Here is an 11,957-nt window from a genome sequence, read left to right as displayed (position 1 = left end):
GTGGTCACTGCTGATGATGTCACACAGACATTAACATGCCAAATATGAGCTAATATAGTGAGTGATTTCTGTGACCTCTGCAGGTGAAGACGCCTTTCCCTCAGGAAAACCAGTTCCTCTCGGAAAACCAGTGTTTCTGTGAATAAACCAGTCTCATAGTCATTTATAAAACTGTGCGTAGGGTTCTTACTAAAAGTGTGTGTGCACATGAAAGCTAAAAATATCCAGACTTATGAAACCGTGCGTTTGGCAGAAACTGAGCTAAATTTCCTTTATAATCCCAATCAGCGGAAGATTGTGCGAAATAACCATATATGAGCTTATAACGCCTTGTTTTACTATGCATATACTCATCTGCATATCATTTGCATATCATTTGCATCTGCATATCATTTCAATCATACTTTACGGGTCGTACTCAATTTGTACAGTTGAAGCAGTTTTGCTCAAAGCCTTCATATGTCAATACAGGTGTACCGCAGGGCTCAGTATCGGGTCCTCTTTTATTTATCATTTATCTTTTACCCCTTGGTAATATTTTTTAGGAAATTTGGTATTCAATTCCACCTATATGCTGACGACACCCAACTTTATCTGTCCTCTAAACCTTCCGCTCATTTTTGTCCTCTCAGATTGTTTGGCAGAGATTAAAGAGATTAAACTTAACACCAGTAAACCGGAAATTCTTCTAGTTGGCTTAAAAAACAATCTGTCGAAATCTACATGTTCATCTGTGAAAATTGACAATTTACCAGGCTCTGTCTCTAAACAAGTTAAAAGTCTGGGGGTCATTTTGGACAGTGCTCTCTCATTTGAAGCACACATAAACAGTGGCATTCGCTCTGCTTATTTCCATATACGTAATATCAGTCGACTTCGTCCGGCTCTCTCAGTAAAGAGCACGGCAATTCTAGTCCATGCTCTAGTTACGTCCCGTATTGATTTTTGCAACAGTCTCTTTTATGGATTGCCTTCAAAGGTACTCAACAAACTCCAGCTAGTACAGAACTCGGCTGGCCGAATCATCAGCAGAACTCCCCTAGCTGAACACATTACTCCCACACTACAACACTTGCACTGGCTCCCGGTAAAATATCGTACTGATTTAAAAATTCTTCTTCTTACTTACAAAGCACTCAATAACCTTGCCCCTTCATACTTATTAGACCTTCTTCATATTTATACTCCTTCTCGGACTTTAAGATCATCTTCTTCACTCACAAGGTTTTAATAATGAGTATTTGATTACTGTTGATTGTTTTATTGTGTTTGTAAGGTGTCCTTGAGTGTCATGTAAGGCGCCTATTAATAAAATGTATTATTATTATTATTTGCATATTCATGTTCATCCACGTGATTCCATGTTTAACGGTACAAGACATTAGTAAAATATGAGATATGAGATGAGATGTGTCACGTAACTTTGCTAAAAATCATTTAGCCTTGCCTTTGTTTTTGAATCAATCAATCAAACCGTGTAAAATACATCTCAGAGAAAGTTCTTCTCCACTTGATTTAAACGGCCTAGAATCAGCATAAATCTGTTCGCTGTGAAAACAAGTTCAGCTGTGGAACAAGCCAACTAAAATATGCTTTTTTTTATGTTTCCATTAAGTTATTAAAAAGGTTATTTTCTAAATGTTCTCTGAACTTTCCGAAAGTCCAGTTTTTTAAATGCTTAAAAAGCGTTTCTTGGTTTGTGAGCGTTAAGGAAACATTCCATTCCATCATTCGTCACACGTTATGGAAACGTTACTTTTGAATGTTCTCTGAACGTTCTGAAACATGTAACATTTAAAAAGAACGGTACAAACATCCAACTAGAAAAACACGTTCCATGAACGATGTATAAATAATGTTTTTACGTTCTGAGAACATTATTAAAGATCGGATAACATTGAATGAACGTTCTATTAACGTTCCTGGAAGAACGATTGTTCATAACTTCGAGAGAATCTTGAGAACGTTCCCTGTCGGCTGAGATTCAATTAGTTGAAATATATTGAAACAAATTGAATTTGTAGATGATAAATATATAAAAAAAACATATATATAAATGTATTTAAAACACATTCAGTGTATTACTAGAATCAGTTTCATTTATATGACTGACAAATGCGCATCAGATTAAGTTTATTATTTTGTTTATGCTAAAACTGTGTGAATGGAAACTGTATGTGCAATTCAAATACATAAATCTTTTTTGAGTGTATTATAAGCTATTGTTTGAAGGGCTCCAGTTTTCCCTCACAAATAGTCACATAATGGGTGTAAAATGGGTTGTTTCATACTGTATGTATATTTCTGTTTTTGTTCGGTGTGACTGTCCGACGGATGAACCGCGATATTCTGTCATGTTCCGTATCTCATCCTTCAGGAGATTTCTGTACTTCAGAAGGTCAGCAGATGAAGAGAAGAGAGCAGAAAAACACACTGGTGTTTGTTTCGCTCGGCGTTTGTTTCTCTCTCTCTCTCTCTTGGTTCTGTTGGCTTTGAGGCCACACACTGCGGTCCAAAGTCTTCATCAGTTCTGGAGCCGAACCTGAGAGCCGACAGCTGGAAACACTCACTGAACTCCTCGGATTTACACAGATTCATGACAGGATCCTAATAAAACTCTCTCTCTCTCTCTCTCTCTTCAGCTCTTTCTGCATCTCTCTCGCTCACACATGCCTTTTAATGAAGGAAACCCAATATGAGTCTCTGCTTTATCAGACGCTGTGGAGGGTCTTAAATTACAGTTTTCTGCTCTAAAATCTGAATGACAACTTGAACAAACTCAAACAGCATTCAGGAGCCATTTAACTTTACTTTTGCGATATATTTACAACGTACGGCACTTTTTATCTATGAGGAATGAGCTGTCTATGATATCTAAAAATGTTGTCAATTTAATCTTACATCTGTGATTTTTTTGGATGTGTCTGAAGGACAGAACGCATATTAAACGCATAGCTGCATGCAATATTGCCTATATGCTAAATGAATCAATGTTAATATATTTATGTTTTTGTTTTCATCTTTATTCATGTCAGTTGTGAAGCCAAAGAAAATGCTCTCGTGTGTGTGTTCTACATTGATTCAGAAATGATTTGGCTCGTGCCTTTAATTGCCCTGCAGCCTTTGACAAACAAAACCATCACGTTCTCCGGGAGAGTTTAATAAACTCTTGCATGATTTTGCGTGAGATTAAGTGCATTATTGGTGCATCTCGAGCGCGCTCCTCTAGTTCCAGCTCCTGGATCGGGTTCTGCTTTCTTTGGACTGAAACTCTTCCACACATTGCGCCGCTTTTCTTTCATACATATGTGACCCTGGACCACAAAACCAGTCACATGGGTTTTTTTTCTGAATAAATAATCTTTCCATTTATGTATGGTTTGTTAGGATATGACAATATTTGGCCTCTGGAATAATCTGCAATCTGAGGATGCAAAAAAATCGAAACATTGAGAAAATCACCTTTAAAGTTGGTCATCTCGATTGTGCTGCATTCACTCACAAAAATAAATGTTTTTATGGTTGGAAATTTACAAAATATCTTAATTTAACATGATATTTACTTAAAATCCTAATGATTTTTTGGCATAAAAGAAAAATCTATCATTTTGACCCATACAATGTATTGTTGGCTATTGCCACAGATATACCCGTGCGACTCGAGACTGGTGACGTGATCCAGGGTCATATAAATTGCCGCTTCTCTTTGATTTCCACGTGACTCTTTGATTTGCGCGCTGATACCACGTGACGTGCTGAACGTTCCATTGTGGAACTTCTTTGAACTTGTGCGACGCATTTTTAGAACGAACCGAGTGTTAAAGTCAAACCATCAACACACACATCTAGCGCATGTTTACACTGAAAAAAAACACCGCACAAAAACGCGTTCTGTGTGAACGGCAACATCCGAACCAGAAGCGCTTTGTAGTTATATGGAACGCACAGTAGACGCGACTCTAAACATGCATTCAAATGTACACACAAAAAATGGTCTATTTCCACCTTTACCTGTCGTTTTGAAATAAATAATAAGTATATATTTGTATTGAGCATTTCTCTCACCTCATCTGCCATCTTTCAGGGATTGTTTCCACTGAGGTTTTTGCAATGCATTCTGGGATTGGCTGCTCTGCGAAAGGTATGCAAAGCAGATTTAAGGTTTGGCCAAATAAAAGTGTGTTAAAAGGCTGCAGCTTCATGCAGTGAAGTGAGTGTGTTAACTACGCCAAAGACATTCAGTTCCCAGTGAATATTTCATTTTAATTGTATGATGCAATTGTTTTGGCAATTCAAGTGTAAAAAATATTTTTCATGCCAGAGAAGTAGGCTACCTTAAAACTGAAACTAAATGCATGAACTGATCAAATGTAGATGCTGAATGCAAATGCATGAAAGCGTGAATTAGGTGCATGTGTATGATCTCTTATAATGTTAATACAGCCTGTGTTTATGCAGTTCACTGGTTTTGGTGAGTGTGAATGTTGTGTTACTGTACTGTAAGTAACTGTATTTGTGCAGAGTAGGTTTCAGGCCTCAGTCTGTGTGTGTGTGTGTGTGTGTGTGTGTGTGTGTGTGTGTGTGTGTGTGTGTTGTCAGAGTGAATCATGTCAGTGGGGAAACAGAAAGACTAAACTGAGGTCAGTCATTTTCTGGAAGATAAAAAATAAAACAATAAACTCGTTCAAAGGGTCTTTGAGAATATGAAATTTGAACACAGTCATTTTGCTTGAATTGGCCAAATTTCAGTCAGCAGTGAAGCGTTGAACTGTTTGTAAATTCAGCTTGACTTTTGAAGAGCGTGTCGAACCCCGGTGAGGTTCAGATGAAGAGTTTATTCCCCCCTTCAGTCACACTGATGAAGACTGACTCAACTCTTCCTCACATCTCAAGCGTTTCTCTCAGAACTCAACTGAACTCAAACAACATTCACTCTGGATTGAGCGTAAAGATGACACTACTGTCTTCTGTGGAGCTGCTTTATAGTGTGAATTAAATCTGTTTCATAACTGATGATATTTGCAACTTTTACACTGTTAATGAACTGTATTGAATTTGTTTGTTAATGAAATTTGCACCATTCACACTATTGAACTGAATTGAATATGATTTATAATTTATGATACTTGAAACATTGAAACTAATGAACTAAATATAGAATTTGTTTCATAAATAATGAAATTTGCACCATTCACACTGTTGAACTGAATTTGTTTAATAATTGATGATTTTTGCAACATTGAAACTAATGAACTGAATTGAATTTGGTTAATAATTAATGAAATTTGCACCATTCACACTATTGAACTGAATTTAATTAATAATTAATGGTATTTGCAACATTGAAACTAATGAACTGAATTGAATTTGGTTAATAATTAATGAAATTTGCACCATTCACACTATTGAACTGAATTTAATTAATAATTAATGGTATTTGCAACATTGAAACTAATGAACTGAATTGAATTTGGTTAATAATTAATGAAATTTGCACCATTCACACTATTGAACTGAATTTGATTTATAATTAATGGTATTTGCAACATTGAAACTAATAAACTGAATTGAATTTGTTTAATAATTAATTCAATTTGCAACATTCACACTATTGAACTGAATTGAATTTGATTTATAACTGATGATATTTGCAACATTCACACTATATTGAAATGTACTGAATTTGTTTTATAATTAATGATATTTGCAACATTGAAACTAATGAACTTAATAGAATTTGTTTCATAATTAAAGAAATTTGCACCATTCACACTATCGAACTGAATTGAATTTGTTTTATAATTGATGATATTTGCAACATTGGCACTTTTAATGAACTGTATTGAATTTTTTGATAATTAATGAAATTTGGATTAGGAATTCAGGATTAAGGAATTTGATGAGGATCATCTGAGACATTGATGATATGAATGAAAGATGAGACGCTGGGTCCGAGGTTCGGACAGTGATGGACCTTCAGTCTCTGAGCCGGCGCACTGGAACTCAGGAAGTTTGGGAGCAGTTCCTCGTATCCTGTTCCACAATAGCTGGAAGTGTGTGTGCTGGGGTTTAAATGGGAGAGCAGGAATGAAACACCCTCAGAACAAGAACACGATAAATGACCTTCTCTCAGTGTGAATCTGCTGATGCTCAGGACACACACACACACACACACACACACACACACACACACACACACACACACACACACACACACACACACACACACACACACATTATATATTTCTATATTTTATTACATATCGTTAGCCTCATAGCATAATTGCCATTATGAAATTAAAGTCATTTTTTGTTTTTTCTTGTTTTCCAAAGAAATTGAAATATGACTTTTTTTTGTATTTTTATTTTATGTTTTATTTTTAAAACAAAATAATTATTATTTAGTTTGGCTTTTCGTTGATATAGTTATACTAATATGATAAATGATCCTATTTATTCCTAATCTATTTGATTGGTTTATATGGGCAATGGTAAATAAAACTGTATTGTTGTTTATTTAGTTTTTTTTATTATGTAAAGCACATTCAGAAGCTTCTTTTAAAGGCACTACATAAAATAAAGTATTATTAGTATTATTATTGCTTTATAGCTGATGTTTCAAAATTGACAAATTTTCGCCACTACACAGTTATTGAACTGAATTGATCTGATTCTTTTGTCATTTTAGAGATGCTTTATAACTGAATTTGAATGAGTATATCATATCTGATGAAGTCTGCATCATTTATTCTGTTATTGTCCTGTTTATCATGTGAAGCTGCTTTGAAACGATCTGTATAAAGCGCTGTAGAAATAAAGCTGACTTTACTAATAATATACTTATAAAAACATTGTTCCCTTGAATAGCTTCAGTTGCTGCTGTTTGTAAGTGGTTTCTGGTGTCACTCACTACTTGACTAAAGTTGAACCATTACACACACACACACACACACACACACACACACACAGAGAAAACGGTCAGTTCATCAGCATTGTGGTCACGTCCCGATCCCTCGATACACACAGGCAACATTCAAGAGAAGAAACAAAGCTAAAGTTTGGAAGTAGCTTCTCCAGCACTGGATTATAGATGTGTTTCGGTTTGAACCTTGAACATGTTGAATAGTAAATAATATCAGACAGATGTCCATGTGTGTGTGTGTGTGTGTGTGTGTGTGTGTGTGTTTGGATGGATATTAGAGGATAATCGGTTCTGTTTTTCCCTTCATCACATCATGTCTTCTCCTCCTGTCCGTCTCTTTCTCTCTCTCTCTCTGTGTGTGTGTGTGTGTATGGTTTGAGTCTCGTGGGTCTGCGGTTCATCCGTGGCCTTGAATTCAGGGCCGAATCGTTGGATGTGGAATTCCTCACGTCAAGGAGCTTCAGCTGCGCCGAACTCATTCACGAGGAGTATTTGTAGATGTCCGGTTCATTTCAAACACACCTGTGCGTTGATGTAAAACGCATTATGAATATTTACTTTTGCGTGTACATTCACAAAAACAAAAGTGTAGAGTTTGAAGGATGGTTCGAGACTGTCGTGTGTGTGTGTGTGCGATGAGAAGAAAACGGCTGGTAAAGCGTTTTAGGCGTTGTGTGTGTGGATGTTTGCTGTCAGAAACAGGCTTCAAGTAAAGTCTGGGATTCTGAACACTGAAGTTTGGACATTTTCTGACAGGAGTGTAAATCCAGAGATGTCCAGCATGACAAATTATTAGTATTTTCACTGAATATATTTTCATGTGTGTCAATTGTGTGAGTGATTAAGTGATAAAATACTACTCTTTTGGAGTAGTATCTGATTCAGTATCTGATTTCACACAGCGATACTGAATCAGTGTTTTGTGTATAGTGTAGTGTAGTGTAGTATTGTGTACTGTATAGTGTGCAGTGTATAGTGTGTAGTAGTGTATAGTGTGCTGTGTGTTGTGTGCCGTGTACAGTGTGCAGTGTATAGCGTGCAGTGTATAGTGGGTAGTAGTGTATAGTGTGCTCTGTGTTGTGTGCAGTGTATAGTGTGCAGTGTATAGCGTGCAGTGTATAGTGGGTAGTAGTGTATAGTGTGCTCTGTGTTGTGTGCAGTGTATAGTGTGCAGTGTGTACCGTGCAGTGCGTAGCATGCAGTGTTTAGTGTGTTTTGTGCAGTGTGTAGCGTGCAGTGTGTACTGTGCAGTGTGTAGCGTGCAGTGTATAGTACGTAGTGTGTAGCGTGCAGTGTGTAGCATGCAGTGTATAGTGTGTAGTGTGCAGTGTGTTGTGTACAGTGTAGTGTATAATGTAGTGTGTTGTGTGCAGTATGTAGTGTTCAGTGTATAGTGTGTAGCGTGCAGTGTATAGTGTGCAGTGTATAGTGTGCAGTGTATAGTGTGTTGTGTGCAGTGTAGTGTGCAGTGTATAGTGTGTTGTGTGCAGTGTATAGTGTGCAGTGTATAGTGTGTTGTGTGCAGTGTATAGTGTGTTGTGTGCAGTGTAGTGTGCAGTGTATAGTGTGTTGTGTGCAGTGTATAGTGTGCAGTGTATAGTGTGTTGTGTGCAGTGTATAGTGTGCAGTGTAGTGTGTTGTGTGCAGTGTATAGTGTATAATGTAGTGTGTTGTGTGCAGTGTGTAGCGTGCAGTGTATTGTGTGCAGTGTGTAGAATGTAGTGTATAGTGTGCAGTGTATAGAATGTAGTGTATAGTGTGCAGTGTGTAGCGTGCAGTGTATAGTGTGCAGTGTATAGTGTGCAGTGTGTAGCGTGCAGTATATAGTGTGCAGTGTGTAGAATGCAGTGTATAGTGTGCAGTGTATAGTGTGCAGTGAATAGTGTGTTGTGTGCAGTGTGTAGCGTGCAGTGTATAGTGTGTATTGTGCAGTGTATAGTGTGCAGTGTATAGTGTGTTGTGTGCAGTGTGTAGCGTGCGGTGTATAGTGTGTATTGTGCAGTGTTTAGCGTGCAGTGTATAGTGTAGTGTGTTGTGTGCAGTGTGTAGCGTGCAGTGTATTGTGTGCAGTGTGTAGAATGTAGTGTATAGTGTGCAGTGTATAGAATGCAGTGTATAGTGTGCAGTGTGTAGCGTGCAGTATATAGTGTGCAGTGTGTAGAATGCAGTGTATAGTGTGCAGTGTATAGTGTGCAGTGAATAGTGTGTTGTGTGCAGTGTGTAGCGTGCAGTGTATAGTGTGTATTGTGCAGTGTATAGTGTGCAGTGTATAGTGTGTTGTGTGCAGTGTGTAGCGTGCGGTGTATAGTGTGTATTGTGCAGTGTTTAGCGTGCAGTGTATAGTGTAGTGTGTTGTGTGCAGTGTGTAGTAGCGTGTAGCGTGCAGTGTATAGGGTGCAGTGTTTAGTGTGTAGTGTGTTGTGTGCAGTATATAGTGTATAATGTAGTGTGTTGTGTGCAGTGTGTAGCATGGGCGTATGAAAGGATTCCAGCAGGAGTAGTGTGTGTGTGTGTGTGTGTGTTCAGTGATAACAGCAGTTAGAGGAGTGTCTCGATAAGGTTCTCCAGATGATAAACTCCAGGAGCTTCAGACACTCTGAGGGCCGTTTTCCATCTGCACTGGAAACAGAACCCATGAAATCTCCAAACCCCCCAAACCGGTCCGATAGTGAGTTGTGGGCGTCTCCAGAGTAAAGAAAAGCGACTCGCTCCGCAGTGAATCATCTGCCAGAATCATCGTACTCGTCATGTTTTACAGCAGAAATATGATTTCTCTGCCGCTGTAGGGATTATAGACGCGGATCTGTAACTCTAGATGTATGAGCAGGAAATGATGTGGCATTAAACACAAAACTGCTTCCTGTGTCACGATCAGGGAGGACAGGAGAACTTCATCTGCTCATAAAGCACATAAAACTACATGTGATCAGTGATGGAGAGAGTTTCAGAGATTATAGTCTGAGTTTGTTTGATAAACTCCAGGAAACACACCAGAAAAGCAGGACGACACACAAAGACGTTATTACACAAAACGCAGAGACTAAAAATACAGCAGTCTGCTTTTGTCAAGGTAAATGTTTTGTGTGTTTGTTTCCTGTGGAAGAGAGATTTGCAGGAAGGCCACATATAAAGTAAAAGTGAATGGAGCAAAGTTGACAGTGTCTTTAATGGTGACACATTATGCCCCTTTTCACAACATGTAATATAAATCTATGGTGTCCCCAGAATGTGTCTGTGAAATTTTAGCTAAAAAAACTCCAGATAATTTATTGTAGCTTGTTAAAATGGACACTTTTTGGGTGTGAGCAAAAACGTGCTGTTTCTGTGGGTGTCCCTTTAAATGCAAATGCATTTCTTAACGTGTAAGAGAGTAACGTGTCTAAGAGAGTAACGTGTGTTAGAGAGTAACGTGTGTAAGAGAGTAACGTGTGTTAGAGAGTAACGTGTGTTAGAGAGTAACGTGTAAGAGAGTAACGTGTGTAAGAGAATAACGTGTGTGAGAGAGTAACGTGTGTAAGAGAGTAACGTGTGTAAGAGAGTAACGTGTGTTAGTGTGTAAGAGAGTAACGTGTGTAAGAGAGTAACGTGTGTTGGAGAGTAACGTGTGTTGGAGAGTAACGTGTGTTGGAGAGTAACGTGTGTAAGAGAGTGACGTGTGTTGGAGAGTAACGTGTGTTAGGGAGTAACGTGTGTTAGAGAGTAACGTGTGTTAGAGAGTAACGTGTGTTAGGGAGTAACGTGTGATAGAGAGTAATGTGTGTAAGAGAGTAACGTGTGTTAGAGAGTAACGTGTGATAGAGAGTAACGTGTGTAAGAGAGCAACGTGTGTAAGAGAGTAACGTGTGTTAGAGAGTAACGTGTGTTAGAGAATAACGTGTGATAGAGAGTAACGTGTTAGTGAGTAACGTGTGTGAGAGAGTAACGTGTGTGAGAGAGTAACGTGTGTTAGTGTGTTGGAGAGTAACGTGTGTTGGAGAGTAACGTGTGTAAGAGAGTAACGTGTGTAAGAGAGTAACGTGTGTAAGAGAGTAACGTGTGTAAGAGAGTAACGTGTGTAAGAGAGTAACGTGTGTAAGAGAGTAACGTGTGATAGAGAGTAACGTGTCTAAGAGAGTAACGTGTCTAAGAGAGTAACGTGTGTAAGAGAGTAACGTGTGTTAGAGAGTAACGTGTGTTAGAGAGTAACGTGTGTAAGAGAGTAACGTGTGTAAGAGAGTAACGTGTGTTAGAGAGTAACGTGTCTAAGAGAGTAACGTGTGTAAGAGAGTAACGTGTGTAAGAGAGTAACGTGTGTAAGAGAGTAACGTGTGATAGAGAGTAACGTGTCTAAGAGAGTAACGTGTCTAAGAGAGTAACGTGTGTAAGAGAGTAACGTGTGTAAGAGAGTAACGTGTGTTAGAGAGTAACGTGTGTAAGAGAGTAACGTGTGTAAGAGAGTAACGTGTGTTAGAGAGTAACGTGTCTAAGAGAGTAACGTGTGTAAGAGAGTAACGTGTGTTAGAGAGTAACGTGTGTTAGAGAGTAACGTGTCTAAGAGAGTAACGTGTGTAAGAGAGTAACGTGTGTTAGAGAGTAACGTGTCTAAGAGAGTAACGTGTGATAGAGAGTAACGTGTGTAAGAGAGTAACGTGTGATAGAGAGTAACGTGTGTTAGAGAGTAACGTGTGTAAGAGAGTAACGTGTGTTTGGGAGTAACGTGTGTTAGAGAGTAACGTGTGTAAGAAAGTAACGTGTGTTAGAGAGTAACGTGTGTTAGAGTGTAACGTGTGTAAGAGAGTAATGTGTGTTAGAGAGTAACGTGTGTAAGAAAGTAATGTGTGTTAGAGAGTAACGTGTGTAAGAGAGTAACGTTTGTTAGAGAGTAATGTGTGTTAGTCTGTAAGAGAGTAACGTGTGTAAGAGTAACGTGTGTTAGAGAGTAACGTGTGATAGAGAGTAACGTGTGTTAGAGAGTAACGTGTGTAAGAAAGTAATGTGTGATAGAGAGTAACGTGTGTTAGAGAGTAACGTGTGTTAGAGAGTAACGTGTGTAAGA

This window comes from Rutilus rutilus, assembly GCF_951802725.1.
Source record: "Rutilus rutilus genome assembly, chromosome: 14".
NCBI lineage: Eukaryota > Metazoa > Chordata > Actinopteri > Cypriniformes > Leuciscidae > Rutilus > Rutilus rutilus.
The sequence above is the reverse complement of the archived record's forward strand: the minus strand, read 5'-3'. Positions refer to the sequence as shown.